The 13,538-nt window shown below is 40.2% G+C and overlaps 1 protein-coding gene across 20 annotated transcripts in view; it reads right to left on the reverse strand.

Annotated features, from left to right (window-relative positions):
* DTNA (dystrobrevin alpha) overlaps positions 1–13,538 on the reverse strand; it is a 149,420-nt gene that overhangs the window by 92,885 nt on the left and 42,997 nt on the right. The window lies entirely within an intron of this gene.

Genomic DNA, 13,538 nt, shown 5'->3' on the forward strand with positions numbered 1-13,538 from the left:
TAGCACTTGCTCAAAGGATGGACTGGTAGCCAAAGGGTGATGTGCTGTTTTACTGTGAATGAAAAATTACAGAGCATTCTTTTCACTTTGACTTTCATAAAATAATTTTACACACGATGTTGTCACCATCTCTATAATTTATTTAAACAAGGCTTCAGAAAAATCTGTTTTTTTGAGGGGTGTCAGATAATTCCTGAATTTTGTTAGGGTAAATATGGAGACTTTTTCATCAACACTCTTTTTTCGACCATCATTTTATACCCACAAGCCAACTGTCTTCATGTGATACATTCACTTTTCAAAGGGAGTTAGTATTCTAAAGGGGCAAAAGCAAGAGCTCTTTTGAATAGGTTTCCTACTTAACTGACATCAGAGCTGCCAAATCTTCCTTGGTTCAAGAAGTGAAACTAACTTCTCCTTCACAAAATGTGATAGAAAGGACATAGGGTAAGAAGTAGAAAATTTCAGCTAAATGATTTTTTTCCAGCTGGAACAAACTGTTTATTCTTAAAGCCTTGGAACCAAAAGGTGTATTGTGTTAGTAATTCATTTCTCTGGTAGTTGCTAGTGTTAAGAATGATCAAAAGATTTAGTTAAACTAATAAAGTAGAGTCTGTATTGACAAGGGTTTAGTATATGGAATAAATAATTTATATGAATAAGACTCACGTATCTGACATATTAGAAGAATAAGACATAATAAATGATTGTGTCCTTGCTCTTTGCTAGGCTCCAGAAAGGGATCATTTGTTATTCATCTGTTATTCAGGGATCATTTGTTATTCATCTGTTATTCATCTTTGTTGCTGCCATTCTTAGCATAGTACCTGAAACAACAGCTAGCCACAATGTAAAACTGACCCAATCCTATGCTAGTGACTCTCCCATTTATATTTCTAAGCCTAAGCACCAGACTTACCTAATTACATATTGGAAATCTTCACTTGATATCCCTCCATTCAAAGTAGAACTCACCATCTTTTCAGAACCTTCCCATAATACTCCAACCAACTTAACTATTAACTTGTGCTTCCTTCTACAGCCTCTCTTTGGTGGTCAGCATCACCATGTACCTAATTACCTAGAAATGAATTCTGGGGAAAAGGTCACCCTTGACTTTTTGCTCTTCCTTAATTCAGTACCATTCAAATAAATGTTAGAGGGACTCAGATATACCCACTTCACTGTGTATTAAATCCACTTCCTTCTTTCCCTCCTGACTGCCATTGCTTCCATCAGCTCTTCCTTTAACACTGTGATAACTTCTTCAATTATCTCCCTGCTTGCACACTCATGACAGAGCTGGCCATATTACAGACAGAGCCTTCTATTCAAGGTTCTACATCCATGGATCTAACCATCCACAGGTGGATACAGAGGATGTCTGTAAGAGACTTGAGAAACCCCAGACTTTGGTGTCAGTAGGGGGTCCTAGAACCAAACCCCTGCAAAAGTATTGCAGTATTTCATTATTTAAAACCACGTTGCTTTCACTTGCCCACAGAAGATAGTTCTAGCCTTGTCTGTTTTCTCCAGTCTCATCTGCTACCATTCCTTTTCATTCCACACCATCAGTCAGTCAGTCAGTTCAGTCACTCAGTCGTGTCCGACTCTTTGTGACCCCATGAATCGCAGCACGCCAGGCCTCCCTGTTCATCACCAACTCCCAGAGTTCACTCAAACTCACGTCCATCGAGTCAGTGATGCCATCCAGCCATCTCATCCTCTGTCGTCCCCTTCTCCTCCTGTCCCCAGTCCCTCCCATCATCAGAGTCTTTTCCAATGAGTCAACTCTTTCCATGAGGTGGCCAAAGTATGGTCCCTGTTTAATGCCCCTGCTCTTCCCACCAGGGTCTGTCCAGGACCCTCTCACCCATTCATGAAGTCTCAGCTCAATATCACTGTTCACTCTGCTCCAAAAACAGTTCTTCCCCTGGAGGTGGAAGCTATTGCTCTCCTCTTCACTTTTTTTTTTGCGATTACAGTTTTATTGTAAAGGACACAGGTCAGGATGAGCCTAGTGGAGAGACACAGGGATGGACTTTCTTTCACAGTGTCAGAGCAAGTTACCTATTTATTATTGGGCACCTGTCACTCACCTATCTCTGAGTGACCTTGATTTATTTATTTACAGGTCCACGTTTGATTCAACTCCACTCTGTGGGATCCTTGGGGGCACAAATCATGTTCCCTCAATTAGCTGAATTCCCAGTGCCTCACACTTTGTCTCACACTGTGTTAGAGAACAATAAATGTCTTATATTAATTAATGGCTATTAATCATGATAATAATTGTCCTAGAATTTTGATCGGCCACTCATTAAGTTGTTCACCAATTTTAGAGCTGGTAGCTGTGATAAAATGCAATGATTTTGTAGAAACCACCTCATTCAAAATTATTCCATGTCCTCTGCATTCCCAATTGCATGGATACCTGGAAGTATCAACAATTTTATTTTACGAAGTAATTAGCTTCTTTTCCTAAGCTGAAATATAGTTCAAGTAATAACTGGAGAGTCTACAAAGTGTGAAAAACAGATGTAATAGAGTGATAAAGTGGTCTTCAAAATGCAGAGAGATTGAGGAGTATTCTATACAAGACTTCAAGAGCCAGTACAAGTTTCTTTCAAATCAGAGAGAACAATTTAACTCAAGAAAGAGGATAGACCACAGATGATGCTGGAACAGAGAGCTCTCCAGAGTATGAAGTGATGGTAGCTCACAGGTGAATTCTTAAACCTTAGCTTTTAGTGAATAAGATCCTAGGGAAATAGCAGTCTTGTATTGCCCCTGAAAATCCAAGATAGATGCTATTATATCCAATAGTAGCTGTATCAGCGCTATTTTGCCAAATTGACATAATAAATCTGGATAAATCACCGAGTGGAGGGCGACTCAATGAGAGTTTTGCAGGAACTCGAGGGTGAAATTAGGCCACTGGGATTTATTGGTATGTAAGCTACTATGCCAGATTGCAAATGTGACCCCTGTTACAAAGAAGGATTCCGCGGGGGGGGGGGGGGGGACGGTAGGCAAAAATGTAGACCTTGGGAAGCATGCCAATACCAGATGAGCTCAGACCTTGCTCAGCCTGGCCATTGGATAAACCTTTAAGGAGTTTAGTGAATGGAGATGATGGACTTGGCTATGGAGAGGTACCAACAGTTAAACACAATGGGATAGTTTTAAAGAACTTTTTCAGTAGATATAACAGGATGAAGAAAAGGGGCGGAAAGAGAAAGATTTTCTAAAGGCCTTTGACAAGATTCTACACCAAACACTATCACTTGAACAAAGTCACCTTAGGATCAGGGTCTTTATTTTGTTGTGAAAAAAAGGCTTAGCATTGATGCAGGGATCAAAAAGTAGGGAGAAGTTGGTACATCCCAAATGGAGAATGTAAGAGCTGTTCTCATTATAAATCCTCCCTAGTTGGGGCAGTTTGACTCATGAACAGTCAGTGACAGCCAGCCCTTGGGTATCTAAGAAGTGAAAAGTCAAGCTCTCGAGGATGAATAATGGGAAGCTCCCAGGAGTCTTGGGCAAATGAGCAGGAAAGCAACGTACTGACCCAGAGTAACGTGGTGAAATGACGCATATGGAATGTTGGTTGTTGGCTGCAACTCAGGAAGCAGATCTGCCTGTGTGTGCTGAGGATGAAAAATGTAGATTGTTCCTAATGAGGCAGCGGGCAGCACAGAGAGGAGCACTAGAAAAAGTTGAACACCTTGCCTTGCTTTTATGGAAAGCTATGCCAGAAGCACACCTTCAATTTAATGTGTAGTTCAGACTGGCACCTCAGGAAAGAGGGAGCTGATACCACGTGATCCAGCATTCCCTCTCCTGGGCATGTATCTGGAAACACTCTAATTTGGAAAGATACATGCACCCCAGTGTTCACAGCAGTGCCATTTAGAGTAGCGAAAACACAGAAACAAGCTAAATGTCTATCAACAGGTGAATGGATATAGAAGATGTGGTGCGTATATGCAGTGGAATACTGCTCAGCCATAAACAAGAATAAGGAACGGTCTGTGCAGGAGCACGGGTGGACCTGGAGATGATCATCCTAAGGGAAAGAAATCAGAAAGAGAAAGACAAGTACCAATGATGTCACTTCTACGTGGAATCTAAAAAATGATATCAGTGAATTTATTTACAAGACAGAAAGAGACTCACAGACACAGAAAACAAAGTTATGTTTACCGAAGGGGGAAGGAGGTGGCGGAGGAATACACTGGGAATTTGGGAATGGCAGATACACACTGCTATATATAAAAGAGATAAGCAACAAGGCCCTACTGTATAGCAGGGAATTGTATGCAATAGCTTGTAATAAGCCACATGGAAAAGAGTATGAAAAAGAAATATAGATATATATGTATATAACTGAATCACTTTGCTATATACCAGAAACTAATACAACATTGTAAATCAACTATATACTTCAATAAAAAATAAATTAAAAGTAATAGAGAGGCAACAGAGCCAAATGTGCTTGAGAGTATATGTACTATGCCCAGTGTATAATGGATACAGCATACCGTGTAGCCACTAGAATCGCTGATTTTTAGGGCTGGACTGGGTCTTAGAATCCGTGTGGAGTGACGTGATCACATAAGCTTTTCTTTGTGAATGAAAGCTGCTAGTGTAAAAGTTATAGTAAAAGCTTTAAAAATAAGTTTACTACCAACCTATAATTCTTGAAGTAAAACAAACTTCGACTTCTGTTTTCTCTTTCATTAGAGAGTGAGAACACAATGCATATCCATAGTTTACTCATTTCCCCCTCCTCTCCATTATTTGTTTTTGGGAATCATGAAATAGATTCAGTTTTAAGCCAATTACCCTGAAACTTTTGCTTCTGCAAATTTTACTTTCCTATTGTCGCTTGACATCAGAAGATAACCAATTATATAGAAAAAAACACACCCAATTAAATTGTTATATTGGTTTGTAATTAACACCTAAAAGGATATTTAAGGAACCCAGCAAATTATCATAGGTAGAAACTAAAATTGCCTCAGCAATCAATATTTCATTAAATTGTTTATTTCCTTTTATATTTTGCTCAGTCTGAAAAGTTTCAAATTTTCCCAAGGGAAGCCTGATTGAAAATAGAAAAAGGAAAGTGTTTACCCTTTGGTTAACATATATATGTGGAGGTTGGTAGAGTGTCTGTCTTAAAGACATGCATTACTTCACAGTTTGACTCATCAAAAATAGAAAATGAGTAAGTGCTTTACCTAAGCGTTTTTCCTATGACTATACAAACAGACCCTGAATATTTATTGGAAGGACTGATGCTGAGGCTGAAAATCCAATACTTTGGCCACCAGATGCAAAGAACTGACTCATTTGAAAAGACCCTGATGCTGGGAAAGATTGAAGGCAGGAGGAGAAGGGGATGACAGAGGATGAGATGGTTGGATGGCATCACTGACTTGATGGACATGAGTTTGAGCAAACTCTGGGAAATGGTGAAGGACAGGGAAGCCAGGCCATGCTACAGTCCTTGGGGTCACAAGTCAGACATGACTGAGCAACTGAGCAACAGCAATACAAACAGATAAACTGACTTCTTTTAACTTAGAGATATTACTCTTAACAAAAAGTTGTCTGGGAAGGAAAATCTACCTTTGACCAGAAGAAAAAACAGCAAATAGACACTGATAGGTCTGGGGTAGTAGGTTGAAGTTGGAACTGTAAAAATTTAATAAACAGAAACCTCAATTACATAGAGATCAGCAGGCGGAGCTCTTATACCCTGTGATGATAAGAGGCCAACAGGAGGACTCCTCCTCCTTCCTGGCAAGGACCCAGTCAATGAAAAGCCACGCACTCTGCCTCCCTTCCTGCCCTCTGTAAAAGTATTCTTTCCTAGACCTGTGGGGACTCTCCAGGGTTGCAGACCTCAAATAGCAATTCCTTGCTGATCCCAAATAAACCTTTTTTTTTTCTTTCAGAGAAATAACTGGTAGTCTGTTTGTTTCAGGTCAACAGACCAGAATAAAACATTTCTCCTAGTTCCGGAGAGAGTTTCCTGTTTGAAATTACAGGACCCCATGACAAGTATCAACAGTACGTGAACTGAAAACAGGCTTCAACAGTATGTGAACCAACAACTTCCAGGTGTTCAAGCTGAATTTAGAAAAGGCTGAGGAACCAGAGATCAAATTGCCAACATCCATTGGATCATAGAAAAAGCAAGAGAGTTCCAGAAAAACATCTACTTCTGCTTCAGTGACTACACTAAAGCCTTTGACTGTGTGGATCACAACAAACTGTGGAAAATTCTTAAAGAGACGGGAATACTTGACCTCCTGACCTGCTTCCAGAGAAATCTGTATGCAGGTCAAGAAGCAACAGTTAGAACTGGACATGGAATAATGGACTGGTTCCCAATTGGAAAAGGAGTACATCAAGGCTGTATATTGTCACCCTGCTTATTTAACTTATAAGCAGAGTACATCATGTGAAATGCTGGGCTGGATGAATCACAATACGGAATCAAGATTGCTGGGAGAAATATAAATACCTCAGATATGCAGATGACACTACTGTTGTGGCAGAAAGCAAAGAGGAACTAAAGAACCTCCTGATGAAAGTGAAAGAGGAGAGTTAAAAAGCTGGCTTAAAACTCAATATTCAGAAAACAAGATCATGGTATCTGGTCCCACTTCACGGCATGCCATCACTTCATGGCAAATAGATGGGGAAACAATGAAAACAGTGAGAGATTTTATTTTCTTGGGCTCCAAAATCACTGCAGATGGTGACTGCAGCCATGAAATTAAAAAACACGTGATTCTTGGAAGAAAAAATACGACACACCTAGACAGAATATTAAAAGGCAGAGACATTACTTTGCCAACAAAGGCCCATCTAGTCAAAGCTATGGTTTTTCCAGTAGTCATGTATGAATGTGAGAGTTGGACCATAAAGAAAGCTGAGTACCATAGAATTGATGCTTTTGAACCATGGTGTTGGAGAAGACTCTTGAGAGTTCCTTGGACTGCAAGGAGTTCAAACCAGTCAATCCTAAAGGAAATAAGAATAGATGCTGAAGCTGAAGCTCCAATATTTTGGCCACCTGATGCGAAGAGCCAACTCATTGGAAAAGAGCCTAATTCTGGGAAAGATTGAAGGCAGGAGGAGAAGGGGACAACAGAGAATGAGAAGGTTGGATGGCATTACTATGGACGTGAGTTTGAGCAAGCTCTGGGAGTTGGTGACGGACAGGGAAGCCTGGCGTGCTGCAGTCCATGGGGTTGCAATGAGTCGGACAGGACTGAGCAACTGAACTGAACTGATGACAAATATCAAGTCCCTGAAAGAGACTGAATTCTGACTAACTGTTTTCTGAACAGGCTCAAGGAATTATTTCTTTTTTTAAGAATACTAAAACCAGAAGCTTTTCTTTTACCAACATATTTTACCAAAGCATTTGGCAAGCATTTATGACAAGCAAAGGTCCGGCTCTCACGCTTCTGTTCCTTACACACTTTGGTGGCTTAATTCACAGAGAGAATTGCTTCTTCTTCTGTCTTCCACAGCATGGCTCTGTCATAACATGTTTCTCTATCTGGAAATTATTTTATTCATTTGGATCATGTATTTATTATCTCAATAAATATTGACTAGCAATGCCTCAGAGGTTGGGCATATAAAGGCAAATAAGGCATGACTCCTACCCTCCTTTTTCTCATCATCTACTGGGGAGAAAGAGTCAAAACTAGTTAATTTTAATACAACACATTTTATGGCAAGGTCCATGTCTTACTCATCTATTATCTCCAGCCTATGCAGCACCTGGAACATAGCGAGTTCTTAATACAAGTTAGTTAAATGAATAAATGCACAAGTGAAATATTATGATTTACCACTTAAGTATTATATTGAGCAATACTAAACATTTGAGGAAAATTGCAAAGATTGACTTTATAGCTCTTAATAGTACATTGTGCAGACATGTGATACGTTGAATTTAGAAAGGGTGATATACATAATTACTCTTGTTTTGGGGAGAGTGAAGTTAACATATGGATGTAGAATCCCTTATTTGGGCCTGCCATCACTCTGGGCTCCCGGTAATGTTAGCAAAACATCCAGGAAAAGAATCCTGACAGCACTGGGCCAGGCGAGTATGCTGGAAGTTTGTCCATAATGGGGACCTGAAGGGGCCAAACTTGTTGACATCTCTCCCTCCCTCCCATGAAATCCTACCTGCTACTCACCCAAGTGTGTCCGATAGAAAGACGAGTGACATTAAGGATATTCAATTTATCTACAACTAGGAAAATTCTTTGGAAAGAGCTTCCATTTTTATAACATGTAGGAGTGTTGGAGCAAAGTACTTTTCATCAGAACAAAATTTTAGTGAGTAGAGACTGTGGATACCTTGGATTTAAGATGTGCTAAGAAAAAAATCACCAAGGCAAGTACATTTTAAAGATGGAGTGCTCACCACATACATAATCATAAGCCAAGAGGAGAACATTTGGTTTCGTACGACTCTTTTCTTTATCCTTCATTGTCACACATCCACAGAGCCTCACACGTGAACAACACATTTTGTTGGTGTATTTGGTACTGCATCTTGAATTAAACATCAGAATCATTTTTTGAAACTCAAAAGGCAGAAGGATTTTGGCAGAGTTCCAGGATTATTTCATATTCATACATCTGAAATTATGCCATGGTACTTTCCATCGTGTTGGGGGCTCAGCAGTGTGAAAGGATATTCAAATGGCTCAGGAGGTTTGATATGTCAAAAGAAAATGTCAAAAGAAAATTCCAGAATTTTGTATTCTCTATGAAAGACTATTGATGAATATGGTGTTATGGATGGCTATTGTAGAACTGACTCTAAATCTACAACGTAAAACTTGTTAAGTCCAAATATCTCTTTCACATACACTCTGTCAACTATGTCTAAATACTGCAAACTAGAAAGGTTAGGAATGTGAGCATAATAATAATATCCTGTAATAAACAGGGTAAGTCTAGGGAAAAAACACATTGATTCTCATATAAAAAGATAAAATGGAAAGCATGAATATAGCTGAACTTAAACTGATGCCTGAAAGAAAATGATTTTCCCCTACTTAACCCATCTAATAGGAAGTAAATTATCTAATCTTTTTATTTTCAGCTTCATCACTTACTCAACCTGGAAAATCATTATAATACAGCAGCAAACCAGTAAGATTGCTGGTACACAGTAAATGCTGAGTACCTCTTAGCTATTATTACAATTATAATATTGTTATTATTATCATTAGAGAATTGGCATTAAGAATCAACCTCCCAAATAAGAAAATCACTGTTTCTTAGAATACATCTCATTGTCCAGTTTTAAATATATGTGCAAATAATATTTGCTAAAAGTAAGACCCCTGTCACATAATCTACTTTATGAGGAACTGTGCCAAGAAGGGAGTCTCCTGAATTGAAATGAGATTAAGTCAGCTGATGAAAGTCGATCTTAATGTTTCCCAGGAAAGTGGGAACAGGGTAAAGAGAAGCATGTTGAAGTCTTTCGTGAAAATGGGATCCCCACATTAGTAACCATGGACGTCTAATGGGCTTCTAGATGGGGCAGGAATTGAAAATAGAGGATATGAGTTTAGGTAACAGAGCAAACTTAGACCTACTAGGTTTAGTAGTAATAGACTGGAGATTTGGGTCAGTTCAGTTGCTCAGTTGTGTCCGACTCTTTGCAACCCTGTGGATTGCAGCACACCAGGCTTCCCTGTCCATCACCATCTCCCGAAGCTTGCTCACACCCATGTCCACTGAGTCAGTGATGCCAATCATCTTGTCCTCTGTCATCTCCTCCTCCTCCTGCCTTCAATCTTTCCCAGCATCAGGATCTTTTCCAATAAGTTGGCTCTTCTCATCAGCGGGCCAAAGTATTGAGCTTCCGCTTCAGCATCAGTCCTTCCAATGACTATTCAGGACTGATTTCCTTTAGGATGGATTGGTTTGATCTCCTTGCAGTCCAAGGGACTTTCAAGAGTCTTCTCTAACACCACCATTCCAAAGCATAAATTCTTTGGCACTCAGCCTTTCTTTATAGTCCAACTCTCACATCCATACATGACTACTGGAATAACCATAGCCTTGACTATACAGACTTGAGACTAAGGAGGACTTAATCTCAAGAAAAGAATAAAAAGAAATTAGTGTGATAAGAGCTGAGAAAAGTTAACCCTTGATTTTCATTCATTCATTTACTTACTCACTGATGCATTGGGAGCTGGATATTGGCTCAGATGCTGTGCATACAAAGGAAAGACTTAAAAATAGCTTGTATGAGGCAGTCACACAAGCAGAGAGGCCCCCACTCTAAGAGATCATCAGAGTCACATGAAAGGAGCAGTGGGCCCTGGCAAAAGATGAGCAGCTCCACTCGAGAGGTGAAAGGTGATACACAGTGTATCAGCGTCTATGACCCCACCTCTCCAAAAGGCCACACGTGATTGACTTGGGAGGATTATTTTCAAGGTAACCATGGTACCTCAATAAAACTGTTTTTTAAAGAAGAGAATTATTTTCATCTTGTAATTTTCTGTCATATATTTTTTTTCTTTTTGTTACTTTCAATTGCCTAAAAAGTAATAACAGTAGAAGGCTTTAGAACACTTCAAGGAGACTTTTCCCCCATTGGGATCTGGACAAGAGGTGAGAGGAAAGGTGCTGTCGAGTTAGAGTTATTGGCTTATGAAGGAAAGAGCCTCAGGGAAGGCTCCTGCCAGCACATAAAGGAAGGAGGCAGGTGGGTTCCTGGAGAAGCACAGAAGGGCAGAGACAGGAAGAGACGGGCTCAAGGCTCTGCTTATTTCCTCACATTCTTCTTCCCTCTAAGCCCAGCTCTCCTCTTCTGAGATCTCCTTTCCCATGCTTCTCAGGCACAGCTCTCCATTTACCTAGAGACACGCAGAGAAGAAAGCTTCCAGATATGGAAACAGTATGCTTGGAAGTTGTTAGGTAATAGCCCACTGGGTGATATCCCTCCAAGCATCCATCTTGAGAAGGAAAGTGGTCAAAACGAAAGCCTTCTAGACTGAACTGACTGCCTGTTCAGTGACAGGATGGCAAGCATCTATAGGCCATGCCGTGCCACGCTAAGTCACTTCAGTCGTGCCTGACTCTTTGTTTGACCCCATGGACTATAGCCCGCCAGGCTCCCTTGACCATGGGATTCTCCAGGCAAGAATACTGGAGTGGGTTGCCATGTCCTCCTCCAGAATCTTCCTGACCCAGGGATCAAACCAGTGTCTCGTGTCTCCCGCACTGGCAGGCAGGTTCTTTACCACAAGCGCCACCTGGGAAGTCCAGGCACTGGAGGCAAATGGCAGCTCCTGAAGTCTATGAATCACCCTATGTATGCAGCGATGTACCGCATTACGAGGCTGACTTGGCCAAAGCGCAGAGAAACCTCAAAACCAGGGAACTGATTACAGTCTATGGCAAGCATGCCTCTGTGAGAACAGAGATCCAGGTGGCTGGGGGAAGGTGGTGGAGAGAAATGAAAGAGTGCTATTTTGGGGGAACCGTGGTTGTGGGAAGGTAAGTCTGGTTCCCAGGGGTGCATCCAAGTCAAGTGGGCCTTGATCCTCATTTCAGGTCATTATTTCTTGGCAGAGTTCAACGGGCTGAGGCTAGTGAACTTTAAGGCACAAACAATATTTCTTTGAATGCAAGTTCTTATTCTTCATGGGACTAAATTTCTGTATTTGCTTCAATTTCTTTTTTTTAAACAGTACTGCTTTAGAGTCCAGAATCTTATAGAATCTCTAACTTATTATGCATTTTTCCTCATTTTTCTTTTAATGTGAGCAATTAAAATATAGCAAATGAGGGGACAATCTCCTAAACATTTCAGTGACTCTGTAATAGCAAAAGCACATCATTGATCTACCACTATCAGGCTCATTCATGCCTACCAAGATACAGAAGCCTCCCTTAAATACTTGGGTTCTGTAAAATAATGCCATTTGCAGCTATATGCATGCCACTATAGATTATCATACCAAGTAAAGTAAGTCAGAAAGAGAAAGACAAATACCATATGACATCACTTATATGTGGAATCTAAAATTCAACACAAACGAACCTATCTATGGAACAGTAACAGACTGAGGGTCATAGAGAACAGACCCAGGGTCTGTTACCCTTGCAGTTACCAAGGGGAGGGGCTGGAGGAGGGATGGAGGAGGAGGGTGGGGTTAGCAGATGTAAGCTATTATATATGGAATGAATAAACAACAAGATCCTATTGTCTAGCACGGGGAAGTATATTCAGTATCCTATGATAAACCATAATTAAAAAGAATACAAGAAAGAAATATCTGTATATGTATAACTTAATCACTTTGCTGTTCCTCAGAAATGAATACAATATTGTAAATCAACTATAGTTCAGTAAAAAATAAATCCTTGCATATAGTTATGGGACAGGTGGTAGGAAATGACATCAGATTTCCATACTGGATCTCATTTGGATAACTAGCAGTATACTATCCGAAGAGTTGGAATAGAACTTTCATTTTACTCTTGTTTCGATTCTTATATTCACTTGTAAATTATATTTCCAGGTAGTGGACTTCCTTATGAGAGGCACTCACAGTGTCTAAAATTTCAAAATCCGTCAGACGGAAAACTTGATTTTTAGCAGACCTATACTCATTGGCTCTGAGAATGCAGAGGTGTGTGCAGACTGGGGTCTGTCTTTTAGATGGATGCATGGATGAATCTCTACAGTGAGATTTCTCTGTGTGGAAGTGTTTCTAAATCTACTACAATGAGATTACTGAAAGAAGACACCAGGGACTTTCCCATCAGTAAGAAGATTAGGAACCAAACATTTCTTCTGAACATCGGTGTGAACTACTTTTTATCTTGGTATAATCCATCTTAGCTTAGCATCCAACAATCTTCAAATGATTCAGCTACATTATCAGAGCCATTTAGAGAACATTTACAGGTCGGCTCTTTGAGATGCTCTTCCTGATATTCCCAAACAAAAGTGACAACTCTATTAGTTTAAGCTCCATCTATTTCACAACATCCCCCACCCTTATGGCTAATTTGGCCCCATTTCTGAACTTTCAGAGTTGGCCCAAATTATTTTTTAGCTTCGATTCCTTATGAATCCTCTAGCAATACCCCATGAGGTAGCAGGAAATTACCTCTTTCTGGTAACATTTTTCCACCGTTACGCTTATAACAAATAAGCCTCCTGAAGGCTTTAGCAAACAGGCCTGAAAGCTGCTATGGTCTTGTTATAGAAATTCCACCGCTTGGTTCTACTCTGCTGCCTGTCATGTGGGACCACTGCTGCCTTTCCTAGCCCTGCTGCTTGACTACCACACTGATGAGCCCAGAGCAGCACATCAGTTCTGAAGGTTGCACAGACTAAGATAAATGGAATTTATCAGGCTGGACTCCTTGCTTATTTCAACTTGAGGGTTTCTCAAAATATAAACACAGAGACGATAATGTATACTGGTCAACCTGAGCACCAACTATCC

Source organism: Capricornis sumatraensis, chromosome 21 (assembly GCF_032405125.1).
Source record: "Capricornis sumatraensis isolate serow.1 chromosome 21, serow.2, whole genome shotgun sequence".
Taxonomy (NCBI): Eukaryota; Metazoa; Chordata; class Mammalia; order Artiodactyla; family Bovidae; genus Capricornis; species Capricornis sumatraensis.